The sequence below is a fragment of the Pteronotus mesoamericanus genome, unplaced genomic scaffold (genome assembly GCF_021234165.1).
Source record: "Pteronotus mesoamericanus isolate MK-2021 breed Mesoamerican mustached bat unplaced genomic scaffold, CSHL_Meso_final contig_73, whole genome shotgun sequence".
Lineage (NCBI taxonomy): Eukaryota > Metazoa > Chordata > Mammalia > Chiroptera > Mormoopidae > Pteronotus > Pteronotus mesoamericanus.
This window is the reverse complement of record NW_026555245.1, coordinates 16,599,870-16,614,726: the sequence shown is the minus strand read 5'-3', so window position 1 is coordinate 16,614,726 and position 14,857 is coordinate 16,599,870. Positions and strand designations below refer to the sequence as shown.

The window sequence follows — 14,857 nt, the reverse complement described above, 5'->3', positions numbered from 1 at the left end:
TGAAGAGATTATGCAGAAGGAGTGAGAAGAATACAGAAGACCATGAGGAACATGAATATTCAAGAGGGAGCCAAGATAAAGGGAGCCTGCCAAAAAGACTAAGGCGTGTTCAGAGAGGTAGGGAAAAGCAGGCATATATGGAATCTTTGCCCACGCTCGTTCTCAAGTGTGCATCCATGGAAGAGAGGGCGAAGGTCAAATGACAAGTGGCAGAAATGCCCAGCCCACCTGAGTTTGTCTTTTCAATAAGTTTCTCTGGACACAAAAGTGTACCAACATCTTATTCCAGAACAGTTGGGAATACCAGTTTATTTTTGCTTATTTAACTGAGCACATTGCCTCTCCAAACAAACTCAGGCTTCTGTTAGGAAAGAACATGAGGAAAGGGATTGGGGGTAGGCAGTGACGGTGTTGACCGTGCAGGGTAGCCAAGGGAAGAGGGACTCTCTGGGAAGGAGGACTAGTCATTGTCAGTTCCACCAAGACGTCAGTGCCTACTGTGTGCAAAATGCTCTCAGGCCAATGCTTCAGAGAAATTCAGGAAGATAATGAATGAGACAGTGTTGCTGAAGCAACAGGGAGTCCACTTGTGAACTCGGGCTGGTTATGGGTGAGGCCGGATTGCTGTGTGTCCACCAGACAATGGGAGAGGAGGACGTGAAGGCAGGGAGTGGACACCGGTCTTTAGGAAATTTGGCCTTGAATGTATGGGGAGCAAGACAAGTTGCAGCCAGAGGGGAACGTCAGAGTGAAGGAGAGGTACCAGGAAGGAGCTGACATATTCATATTCTCAAGGCAAAGAGCCAGAGGAGAGAAAGGGGGTGACAATACAGGTAAAATGATACATGATGGAGAGAGGGCTCCAGATAGGTGTGTGTTGGAGCAGACACAGAAGACACCATAGCTGTGCATTAGAGAAGAAGAGATGAGAGGGTGGGAATCTGTGCTCACAAATTCTCTGGTGGAAAAGGCAGCAGATGAGGGGGTCTCTGTGAAGCAGCAGGCAAGATGTCAAAATTGCCAGGGAGGGGACTTACGGAAATAAGCAGAGTCCTAAACTGGGTGCTACCGACAGCCTGGTTAAGAGCCCCACTTTGGATATGGACAGCTTGTGCACTCACATCCTGGTTCTGCCATGTGAACTCTGGCAAGCCATTTAACTTCTCTGTGCCTCTGTTTTCTCATCTGTAAAATGAGGATAATAACCCAAGCCTGTTACTTGAAGTTATTGGGAGAATTAAATGAGTTAACTCAAGTCCTTATAACAGTGCCTGGCAAAAAAGATGTGCTCCTTATACATCAGCCATAATAATTATTATCAACGGAACTGAGGGCCAGTGCAGCCTAGGGTCATGTAAACACCCAGATGTAAGTGGTTGACGGAGGATTATGAAAGCACAGCCAAGAAAGTACTGTGTTCTTCCAGGATGGAAGGAATCAAGGATGTCCTCAGAGAGCAGAGACACTTGACCGATACACAGGGTCGTGGAGAGGTTGTTTCAAGTTGAACAATTGTGGGCACAGGCACGGGGCCATTGAGAACCCACGATGCTGTGTAAGAGCGCTCTCTCCCGAGGCTTGAGAGGGAGCCTGTGAGGCACAGAGCACAGTGTGTAGAAAGCCACCTTCCGCCTCAGTGAGAGAGGACAAGTGTCTGCAGGGGAGCAGTGAGCACAGGCTGTGCGGGGCCTTGAATGCTGAGTCTCCTCATAGCCACAGGAGGTTTAGAAGCAGAGAAGAGAAAGATCCACTCTGTCTCACGTGCTCTTGCTGGTGAGAGTGGCTGCTGGTGGTGGTGATGGTGGTGATGAAGATGATGATGATGATGATAGTGCCAAATTTACAGAGTGTATACTATGTGCCAGGGACACTGTAAGTACTACACATATTGCTCACTCCTCATAGCTGCCCTGTGAGAGAGGTACTATTATTTCCACCAATTCTCAGATGAGGAACGAAGGCACGCGGAATAAGTGACTTGAGGAGGCCATCCAGCTGGTGAAGCAGGGAAGTCTGACCCTGGGGCCTGTTCAGTGACTGCCGCATTGTCACTGCCTCTCTCATCAGGGCGCGGCTCAGAGGAAAGCGCGGCAGATGGTGGAAGCGATGATCTCAGTTAAGTGTCTGGCCGCTTGTCTCAATTAGGAGAGTTTGGCAGTAAGGATTAGAACCCCTGCCCAGAGGTCGAGCAAACGGTGGATATGTTATTAAGGTACAGGGACCCTCCCAACCCCCACTGCTAGCTAGGGAGTATGACGAGATTCAGAGGGCTGGAAGGGTATCAGGCAGTAGTGCCATCTCTGTGTATCTGAATGTCTGGAAACATGGGACTTGGAGCATCTTTGTCCTATTTGATTAAATTTTACAGTTCTTCAATTTATTCTTCCATGACTCATCGTGGAGATAACCCCATGTTCTGTCAGATCCAGCCAGTGCCCAGGTTCTGAGGGAGTTTTTGCTCTCAGCACCGTACAGGGCTCCTTCCTCTCCGTGTCCAGCTTGATCTTGGACTTCTAGGTCCTCAGTACCATGACCCATGCAGCAGCTGCTAGGTTCACTCTTTAGATCTGGTCTTCCCTTCCCCTTTCATCTTGTCTCCTGTTAAGCAATATTATCTTTAAACTTCTTAGTGGTTTAAGAGCCTTCAGTAGATGTTCCCTAATTTGTCATATCTGTAGTTGGCTCCTAAGGTCATCTAGCCCGGGACTAAGCACTGTCTCCAACCTTATTTGCCATTATTGAGTCAGAGTAATCTTTCTCTCTCAGCAGGCACACCGTTCCTAGACACACCAGTCTCTTCCTTCTACCTCCCTACTCCTCCCTCCCACCAGGACATTTCACCCTTCCCTTAGGACAGCTTACTCTAGACCTCTGTCCCCTCCCCCTCCTCTGAACAACTCCTTGCAGTCTTGATTCTCCCATTAAATTGTTCATTTGTTGAAAGCAGCTTTCAAACCTATATAGAGCCAAGCACATATCAAACACTTGGGAAATGAAATTTCCAATCAGTGATTAATGATTTATGATCTCTTGGCCTTTTTTTTTTTAACTTTTAAAATTTTTTATTACATTTTTTGGAACATTCCATGAGAGCCCTCTGACTGTGATAAGTGAATACTTGTTAGAGGCAAAGCCAAGCAAAAGGCATTAACTCCTAATCCTGTTAAAGACTTTCCCATTATTCCTGGTGCCTGTGTTCAGGCTTCTCTTTTAAGCTCCTTGACAACAGGGCCCAACTGATTCATTGTTATTTCCGCAGAGCCCGGTACACAGAGGAGCGCTGCAGTGAATGCCTCAGTGAATGAATGCCCTTTTGGGTGGGGATATGTCCTAAGTGGTTATCTCATTACAGTTTTTGCTCCATCTAGACATTTATGTTTGTTGGAAACTGCTTTTAGTATTTATTGATAATTATTAGTCGAGAAATGTAGAAAATGTTAATTAGGTTGTACAGAATTTTTCTCCTGCTCAATCCTTTTCTACTCTTTTCAGCCTTCTCCATCCCTGCTGCCTGGTGCATTTCTTCCACACTCTTACCTACCCCTTGCAGTGATTTTTCAGACTTCCCCACAGACACGTAGCCCCTGAACATCTGGCTCAGAGGTCATTCTTTGGGGTAAACTACCAGCTGGCCTTTGTATTTGGGGCACATAGGAGATCTGTATTGCTCTGGCTTTCTCAAAAGAAGACGAAGTAGGCCCAGAAATGCTTTGCAAACCACTACAGGAGCAAAACCTAATAGATTTTGGTTATTTGCATCTGAGTCCAAACATTTTTCTACCAGTCATTAACTGGCTTTAATTTGTATACAGTTTAGACACTATTATTGTAATATTTGAATAATTCCTTAGGAGTGTACTCTTAGCAGAAATGAAAGAGGAAGACAGCTGAGAAATAAAATGTGAACAGAAAGCATAATCTGATACATTTTAAAAATAAGACAATTTTAAAATGCAGCAAAAATAAAATATTGTGAAATCTACCTGATGTCAAATATCTGGCAAAATTTGGGGAGGAAAAAATAATTTAAGCATTATATAGAGGCTAAAGAGGTCCCCTTTGAGGTCGTTAGTGATTATCCCTGATGTCTCTGGGAAGAGATAAAAACCTGACAATGTTTGTCGCGTCTTCATGGATTCTTTTTCCACATGCCCAATGGAAGGCCACGTCTCAAGACCATGGATGTATTTACTCTGCTGACTCTCAGCTTTCTTCGGCCGCCTTCCAACACCACTGCCAAACACACACAAATACGTACCGTGTCTTTGTGTATTTATAATGAAAACGGGGGCAGGAGAAGATTGTGCAATAATGGTGTTTTCAGGAAAGGATGTGGGTTACACTGGTCTGAAAGCAACACACCGCTCAGTTGTTTTCACGGGCTACTTTTTCCTAATGGTTGCAGCGAAGACTTGGTTTGAAAGGACTTATGAATTCTTTTAGTACGTTTGTGGGGAAAATGAATTACGAGTGGTTCTTTTTATGCTGAGCCTTTTGTCGTTGCCATTTATAGATACTTTGTTTATTCACTTTGTGAGAACCATTCTGCAAGTTGATGAGTGTGCTTTATGAGAGAATATAAGAGCCCAGCAATTTGTTTTGATTGGTCTCCATTTGGATTCACAGCGAGCAGGTGCCATCATTTGGAATTGGTCTGGGCAGTAGCTTGGCTATGTAAATATTATATGCATGAAATGAAACCTCATGTAAATTGATTTCTTCAGTAAGAATAGTGAAGCTTTATGTTGACTATGGGAGCACCATGGTTGTATTTTTACAGCTTCTGAGCATACAAATGTATAACCAACAATGTGTCTAAACATATGTGCATACAGGTGTCCTCCATTGTGCAAATATTTAATATGTAGATTTTCTGCATTTTATTGAGAGTTTATGTCGATATTTTAAGGAAATAAATCTGAGCCTATGATTTCTTAGCACAATGGAAGTTTTTTTCTGGTCTGAAGAATACAGGCATTTATACCTTGGAAACTACGTCAAGGATGTTTTCAGTTTGTTGTATTTTTGTTGCTTCTCTTTCAGCCTTGGAAAATAACCCATCACATTTTTAAGCCTTAGATTTTTCCTGCTGTTTTGTTGTTTATTGCCAAAACCACTTTAAAAGACATCAAGTCTTTTGTGACGCACACTGGAAGGACTGAATAATCCTTACCACCCCGGCAGAACTGTTCACAAGGCTGACAGTTTCCTAAGAATGGCTTTCTAGGTTTTCATAAATCCATATACATGTTCACAAATGCATTTCTATTCAGGTAAAAGACTGTACACGGACTTATGCTCATAGGTAGAATGTGCTATCCAGAACTCTATAGCCCTTTAAATAGTAGCCTAAACCTTGGGGGGCTTCTGGGTAAATTCTTTAAATGCAAAATTAATATCTCAGAGTACACCCATGAACACATATTGTAGACCCCTTCATGCCACTGGGTCTGTGTTTAAGCAAGCAGCCAGGCTGCCTGGCATTTCCCTCATCCCCTACCTCCAACCTCATGTCCTAGGAAAACTTCTCTAAGCCCATTTTCTGTGTTCCTCATAAATGAAGTTTTCCATGGTCCCCATTGGCTGACTTTCTCCTCCAAGAACCCGGAGTAAAGCACATGTCATGTTGTATTATATCAGTCACCACATCTGTCTCCCCTGTTGATGTGACTTAGTTCTTTTTGTCTCATTTTTTAAGTTTTCAATTACAGTTTATATTCAGTATTATTTTGTATTAGTTTCAGATGTACAGCATAGTGGCTAGACAATCATATACTTGACAAAGCGTTCTCCCCAGTATTTCCAGTACCCACTTGGCTCCATATATAGTTATTACAATGTTAGTGACTGGAGTGGCGAATACACAGTGCAATATACAGATGAAGTCTTATAGAGTTGTACACTGGAAACCTATATAATTTTATTAACTAATGTCACCCCAATAAATTCAATTTAAAAAATAATAGTATTGACTGTATCCCCTGTGTTGTGCTTTACATCCTGTGACTATTCTATAACTAACTATTTGTATTTCTTAATCCCTTTGATGTGACTTCTTTGAAGAATAGGATCTGTCTTTGCCTTTATGGCTCCAGGACCATTGCCTGACACGTAATGCTCAAGCAATGTTTGTTTAATGAATGAAAGAGTGAATTAATTTGCTGGCAGACAATGAAAATGAACTCGGAAGAGCATAATTTAACCATAAATGATTAATGTTCAGCTATGCCCAAGACTAAAATTATTTTTTAATTACTTTCTTTATTGGGAGATATTCTAGAAAATGTTATCATGTGTAGCCTGAGGAATTAGAGGTTGAAGGGGTTGCTGCTGAGCAACTTGAATATGGTCCCCAAGAAAACTTTTGGTAACTATAGAGTTTTTAAAACCTCCCCTATCACCTTGTGAATTCAGGAATGCCCTTTAAGTTGAGACTCACTGATGTAGAACAAGTTTTACAGGAAATGCAAATTAATATTTGTTATGTAAATTAATATTGTTGGCTAATGTTTCGATTGCATTTATGAATTAAAAAATGCACTGCAATATTTATTAGACACTCTTATTACTGTTTGTTCAGATAAGGAAAGTGAGTGCAGTCCAGGGGAAAGAGTCAGACAACTCTGAATCAAATCTCAACCCTGTCACCTCTGCCTTGACCCCAGCAAATTACCCCAAGTCACAGCCTCACCCCTACACTTAATGAAGACGCTCCAGTAGACCCTAGCTTCTTTGCAGTGATCTATTTAAGCTCTTCGGAAATTGCCAGTCACAAAATTAGAAATGTGTGCACCCGCTCCTAGCCTACCTCCCAATTCACATTTCCTTTGAGACTCATGTTTCTGGTGTGTATCATTAGCTCATACCTGCTTTTCCACTTTCATTACCATTTTATAGCTCATTCTACAGGCCATCATTGGCCCGTTTGTCCTCAGAGCCATTCCTCACGCTTCTCCTGTTCTGTATCACAGGGCAGTCATCCCCTATAGGATGCATCTCTCAGGCTCCTCAGGGCAAGTGGAAGCCAGAGATGGGTGGTGGAGTGTAGAGTGGGTAAGGGAGAACCCTCTCTCTCTGTCCCCTCTCTCTCTGTCTTGGGTGGTGTCTGCAACAATGGTTGTCTTCTCCATGCCTTCAAACATAACCCTCGTTCTGTAGTCCCAGCTTCTGCCAGTGAACCCTCACCAAGGTGTACTGGACCCAACAGATACCTCAAGCTTTGTTTTTCAGTTATAGTTGACATTTAATGTGATTTTAGCAGACACCTCCAGCTTTTGAGGTCTGTTACCTGCCTCTCCTCTTAGTATGACTAACTCTAAAAGCAATAGTGGCTTCCTGCACATGTTAATCTCTGCATTTCATCATCTTTTGCTTAGCTTTTCAACTCATCCATCAATTTTATAACTAATTCCATGTATTAAATCCCCTCTCTCTAACATCCAGAATGGTTTCTGTTTTCCCTACTGGACCTTGACAATTCTTTGGAAGTGATAAAAACATCTTTATTGCCTTTATTAGTCAGAATAGCTTAGATGATCCCACATCTATGAAGCGTGCTGAAAATACTGATTCCCCAGACCCACCATGCAGAGGTAGCAATTGAGTTGTTTCTGGTGCATGGCCCAAGAATCTGAATGTTCAAAAAACTCCCCAGGTCGTTCTGATACCCAGCATTGGTATAAAGAACAGCAAAGCCAGGCTTGGTGCTATGGCGGGGAGGTGCCCTATGTTAATTGGCCTACTAAGGCCTGCACTTTTTCAAACTAGCATCATAGCAAGACTCTTGGCAAAATTTAAAATGACTACCTTCCATGGATATTGTAGGACATTCCATTATAAGGTCAAAACAGCACAAGCTAAATTGGAGAATGTCAAGGGATCATTTGCAGAATTAAATGAGATCATGTAATTGATACATCTCACACATGGTTGTTACTTATAAATGATAGTATCTTTCGTTCCCTTAAATTGAATGAGAGCATAGAAATGTAGAGAGCTATGAAATAGTGTAAGTTATTTCTTTCTGAAGCTCACAGAATTCAGACACTAAATACCAGAAAAGATAGATAAGCAATAAAATATTTTTAAAAAAATATCATTTCTTAGCATATATTAATGTTGGCTGAGCTGATGTCTCAACAGTGTGCCATATGACACCATAAGTTGGCTCTATTTACTGTCAGAAATGATTTAAGAAAATAAGTCTATATGGGGAGTCTTGTGTTCAAATGCATATTAATGCATTTCCCAACAAGATCTGAGTCTTATGATTATGCCCTTACTTGGCCACTGGAATTTCTCCATTCCAGGATCTTGCCAGAGACTGTAACTTTCAGTGCTCCACCACCCAATTCTTATCGAAAGTTGGTTATGAAAAACAATATTCATGAAAGCCTGCCTGAAGGATGTGCATTCTGTTCATTCCTCATCTAGATAGCCTAAATATTATTCATGGTTTAAGTCACCTCTTCATATCTCTATGTAATAACTTCTCATCAGTTTCCCATACAGGGCAGGATTAATGAAAAAAGGCACTCTATCCTTATGGAATTTTTTAACTATGTTAAAAAGGAAAACTCTCATAGATTTCTAGACAGAGAAAACAGTAAGTTGCCAACAGAGGAGCGTTAGAGTAGCTTGAAACTACTCATCTGTAAGCCAAGAAGCAAGAAGACAGCAATACCATATTGATAGATGAAAGATGAGGACTGTGAGCCAAGAATACTGCACCATCCAAGAGATCTAGTCATACATGAGGAGAAAAGAAAGACCTTGGAGTAACATTGGGCAGGGACATAAAGTGACCCAGAATGGACCTCCCATGAGCTACTTCTGAGGAAACTATAAAAATTGAATCAGAACAAAGGTATCAGGATAAGGGAAGATAAGGAGCCAAAGAAACAAGAATGAGCAAAGAACCTTATAAAACTTATCGTCAAGCCTAAATAAATGATGATAATGTGATTGTGAACTATAAATTGTTAACTAAGATTTCTTGAGAGAGCAGAGCCATGTTGATTAAGAGAAGCTGTTTGAAGTTTGGAGAGGAACAGCCAGTGAGAAAGTACAAATATTTCAAATATTTCCTCTTACGAACAAGAAGACAGAAGAGCCGGCAGGGGTTGGGCTCTCTGGAAGCAGGCACTGGGATAGAGTGTTGAGTGCAGGATGTTTATTAGGGGTCAACACATATATTATGAGCTGAATGTGTCCCCCACAAGATAGTTGAAGTCCTAATATGCCCCACCTATGAGTGTGACCTTATGTGGAAATAAAGTCTTTGCAGATGTAATCAAGTTAGGATAAAGCTATTAGGTGGGCCCTAATCTGATATGACTGGTATCTTATAAGAAGAGGAAAATGCAATGTGAAGACAGACACACTATGAGAACTCTATGTGACAACAGAGGCAGAGATTGGAGTGATGCAGCCACAAGCTAAGGAATGCCAGGGATCAGTAGCCACCACCAGAAGCCATAAAGGGACAAGGAAGGGTTCTATGCAGAGGTTCAGGGGAAGCGCAGTCCTGCAGACCCCTTGGTTTTGGACTTCTAGCCTCATAACTGTGAGAGAATACATTTCTGTATATATAGTTTGTGAATATATATATATTTGGGTTGTGGGGGCAGCAGTTATTTTGTGACTGGCAATTTCCAAATTGTATATGTATACAAAAATATGTATATAGATATAGATACATAGATAGATAGATAGATATACATATAGATTTTTTTTTTTTTTTGTGAGACACAGAATTTGAAGACTAATACAAGGAGCGGGGAGGGATTGGGCATGTAGAGAGAGAAGGCAAACTCCCATGTGGACTGCCCAGGGAGGCTGTGACTGGGGAGAGCTGGCCCCCTGCAGAGGCAGACCCTTAAGGGGCTGACAGCTGTAAGTGTCTGCTGGCCATGTCCTCAGGGGCAAGTCTCCCGGCTCCTGGGAGGGCAGTCTGGGTGGCGAGTCTTCGTGTCTGCTGCTGTAGGTCAAGGGGAAGATGTCTGGGTTGTGGGGGCAGCAGTTATTTTATTTAATACAAAAATACAGATTTTTAAATTATTTTTAAATAGATAACTGAGCACATATTTTTGGAGTAAAATTGTTTAATTACTAGAAAGAAAATGGAATTATCAGTTGATTAACCCAGCAAAAAAGGAATGAATAAAAATCAATGCAGTGACAATAAATGTGATTAATAATAACACATATGATGGAAGCAAACAAAAAGACAAATCATATCACAATAGATGTGAATTTGTTGAAGTGCCCTTTAAAATGACAAAGACTCTTAGATCGGTAATAACTAAAGAAAATCCCAGTTTTAGGCTATTTAAGGGACACAGCTAAAACAAAAGGGCAACTAAAAAAGTTGTAGATAAAGAAATGGACAAGGATATGCCAAGCATATGCAAGAAAAGGAAAGCAAAAGTGAAGCTGTTAGCATCAACTAAGGTGGAACCCAAGACCAAAATTATTAAATAAAAGAAGCTACTTCTCAGGATAAAGAGTACAATTTATAAGAAAACTATTCTATGCCTGTCCTTTATACTTAGTTATGTAAATTTAAGGCAAAAACAAAAAGTAGAAATATGAGAGTATATGACAACGACACAGTCATAGTAGGGAATTTTAATGTATTCTTCCATAGTTTAACAAAATATACAATGACATGGAGTGGTAATAATATAGTGTTTTTGTACCCTATAGACAGAAGATATACACTTTTCTCTTATGCCTGTTTTTATGGCCACAGGGAAAAACGAATTTGAATTTGGGAAGAAAAAAAATTGTTTTATTCATCCCTTTTTGTGATCCCAATGTAGTAAAACCAGAAATGGGCAATGAAAGAATAATCATTAAACTGTAAATACTTGAAATTGTGATACTTTTTTGTAGATGATTTCTGGATGAAATTGAAGAATATCCAAAGTGGCAAATTATCTGGAAATGGATTACACAGAACATTTTATGACAAAACTTACAGAAAATGGTTAATATAATCAGACATATTTTCTAGCTTAAATGGTTTGGGTAATATATTTTTGAAACAATAATAAAGAACTAAGGCTAAGTATTGCATGTAAGAAATTTATAAAATAAGTCAAAAGAAGATATTGACAGAAAAAGCTATATTAATGGAAATGGCCACAAAACAAAGAAAACCTGACTAATGGAGAAAATATATATACATTTTAAACACTATATTAAGAATATGTACATGCAATACATATAATACATATGTATATGCAATACATATACATATGCAACACATATACACTACATGTATTACATATACATGTACACATACAAACAAACAAAAAGAAAAAAGGGCAACATCAGAAATTAAGGAAAAGACATTGCTTACATCCCAAAAGAATTAAAAGGATTCAATGGGAAATGTTACATGCAACTTTATGGCAACAAATTTAAAAATCTAAAGAAAATTGATGGTTTTCTTAAAAATGTATAAATTACTAAAATTCATCCCTAAGAGAGGCTATAAATTCCAAGAAATTAATAATCATAAAAAATATCTCAGTGCCTATAAAGAAAGACTTCTAACTTTATGAAAAATATTAATTCCTAATACCAAAACCTCATAAAGATGGGACAACAATTATTTAATTTCAATCATGAAAATACCCTTTTTAAAATGGTAGCAAATTGAATCCAAGTTAGGGTTTATTCTAGAATTATAAAGATGATTTTTCATTATGAAATCTTTCAATGTTACATATTAACACAACAGAATAGAGAACAATGTATGATTATTATATTAACTGGTGCAGGAAATGTTATTTGATATAATTTAATAGTCATTCCTATTAAAAATTAAATTAGGGTGTAGCAGAAAGAACCTACTATGATACCAAACAAAGAAAAGCATTACGTTGGATAGATTATTTAAAAATGAGAGAGATACGTAGATTAGAAGAAAATCTGAAACATTGGTAAGAAAAAGTGTGTGTGTGTGCGTGTGAGAACCAGCATAGGGAAAATTTCAATCCTCATGAAAATCACAGTTGATGTACCACAGGGATAATATTGAAAAACTGTCCACACATCACATAGGATCTCCTTTATAAAGACCTACAGGAGAAATTTCTGCCCCAACCCCAATCCCCTGATACCTGTGGTTTCTTTGAGCAACTGGTTTGTTCTAACTTACGGACATTGGACATTTAGGTAACGGATCGTTTCCTCATTTGCGGTGACCACTAGGGATCTCGGTGAAATTGAAGACCACAGGGTCATGTGGCTTACATTCTCTGCATAGCCCATACTGCTGGTTTCATCTTGTTCCCCCATCTTTGTTTTTCTCTCACACACATTCTTTATTTTAGTTTTAACCGATTGCATTGTATGTATCCCAGTAGCCGCCTGTGATCATTTTGGGGGGTTGAGGTGGAGATAAGAAAAAAATAATGACCAGTGATTTCTACTTTAACAGGAACCTGGGAAGAAAAACAGTCTCAACAATGAGTAGGCTGCCCATGACGACCAGCAACAGATGACTTGCCATTTCATTTACTAAGGTAAGGAAATACAGTCTATATTTTTAATTTATTTCAACTGACTCATTATAGAGCCCTTACCTCTTTTATTTTATATTTATTTACAAATATTCTAAGTCCTATATCTAGTTCATGACCTTTAACTTTAACATTATCAAGTTTAAAATAAGCAACAAGCAAATAGAAACAGGAAATTTTGTGAATGTCACTAGGCCTGAAGAGGCAGAACCCAGGATGTGTGGACTCTACTATTAATTACTGGGTGTGATTCAATTCTTGAACAGCATTAGTATTTTCCTTATTGTTCAACATAGCAGTGCTAACTGCAGAATACTTGGAAAATAGAGCATATATAAAATTAAAACCCAAAGCACTCATAATCCATCATTCATAGATAATCACCAGTATTTCTATGAATTTCTTTTCTCCTTCTTTTTATGTATATATACAGATATATATGATTAAAATGTTATTGAAACCATGTTTTTAATCCATACTTACCTTGGCTTTCATTATAATTGATGCACTTAACTGATACAGAAACATAGCAAGTCTAGGAACAAAGAGAATTAACCACTGTAACCATTTTAATAGCCATTTGCAGTTTACTAAGACATCCTAAACATCTCATTTGTCTTTCCTACACAGATGCCCTGGTTCATAGGTGTGCATGACCTTTGCTAAACATCCCCTGACAGGAAAAAAACAAAAAAACAAAAAACCTTTGAATCCAGGTGACATTTCATGACCTTCGTTTATTACAATAATCTGTGTTGTGCTGCTTAAAGGAAATTGTTTTTTAAAACACAAAAGTTTACCTGCTTCTCTCTTCCTCTTCCTACTGTCCAATCAGAGGTGATTTACAAAATAATAAAATAAACCATCTCAACATCTGTCGTTCATTTATGCTGATTAGTCAACTCCTTATTATGGTTGGTTTTTCAAGCACCCTTCAGAGTTCCTCTTAAGCTTTTTGATTTTAAACACTGCAAAGTCTTGGAAGTGAAGTTACTTAAATGGCATTCCTTAGGGAAGTGTTAATTTTCTCTTGGCCCTATTAAACAGTTAATGGTTGGAGAAAAATCCTACTCTTCTTTACTATCATTAGTACAAACTAAATTGGAGATACAGGCAGACATACCTGAATATAGAAATGAGCTAAAGTTTTGTACAGACAATTCAATAAAGAAATATGAAGAAAGAATTAAACATGACAGAAAATGTTTATCCTTACTATTGATCATATGAATGCATTATAAAATGATATTTTTTCCTAAAGTTAAATTGACAAAGTGTTTTGTTTGTTTGATTTTAAATGAAAATACTTGATGCTGGTAGAGATATAAAGTAGGTATGATATTTTACCCAGTAGATATTGTTCTAGAATCTCTGGCAGCTCTAATGAGACATGCTGTTGGTATAAGAACAGAGAGTACAGTTTTATTTGTAACAGAAATATAGGATGTATCCTATTGTCCATTAATAAATACTGAATTATGATAAAATTTTATAATATTCAGACATTAGAAATTATTTCCAACTAATAGTGATGCAAAAAAAATGTTTATGATACAAAGTTAAGTGAAATGGCAAATGCAATATTGTATGTAATATATGATTCCAGTTTTGTTTTAAAAAACCCACATTGGGAAAAGATCAAACAGTAAAATAGCCAAATATTAATAATTCTTATTTCTGAATAGTTGGATTAAAGGTGATAGTTTTATTTTCTTTATATTTTTTCAAATACAATTAAGATAAAAACATATTACCTTTAAATTTCTAAATTTAAAATTAATTTTAAATTTTAAAATGATTGAAAAGTAATGAATAATCATATATTTGATTAAAATAATCAAGGAGCCCTCATATTTTTTAAAACTTAATTCCAAATTAATCTTAATTCCATTCGAGAATGGTTATGTCAGAAAAATGAACATGTGGCATATCCAGTAATAGTTTACATTTTTTAAAATGATTTAAATTCTATATGGAGATTATTTCTACTGAAACACCTATAGCCTAAAAGTCTTTTTCACATATAGAGCAAGTTATAAGGGGTCAGCATTACCATTTATTCCATGCCAACTAACATAGCCATGGCACCTTTCAAGGAATCCGCATACAACGTGATTGGTGGTGTCCGACTCCTCAAGAATGTCTTTATCACGTTCCTTCAAGGGATCAATCAGCTCTCTTCCCAAGCACAAAACAAACAGATGGAATAGATACTGCCTATATTGATTTAATGGCATCTTCTTATATTCCTTATCTATTTATTTATTCTTTTATTCTTTATTAAGCACTTAGTAGGTACTGTGTACACTGTAGGTATTCGAGGT

The 14,857-nt window shown here is 38.3% G+C and overlaps 1 protein-coding gene across 1 annotated transcript in view; it reads left to right on the top strand.

Moving 5' to 3' along the window:
• PIP5K1B (phosphatidylinositol-4-phosphate 5-kinase type 1 beta) overlaps positions 1-14,857 on the top strand; it is a 313,112-nt gene that overhangs the window by 105,989 nt on the left and 192,266 nt on the right. Inside the window, exon 2 of the mRNA XM_054583051.1 lies at positions 12,452-12,536. The gene's annotated coding sequence lies outside the window, so the exon portion shown is untranslated. The remainder of the gene's footprint in view (positions 1-12,451; positions 12,537-14,857) is intronic.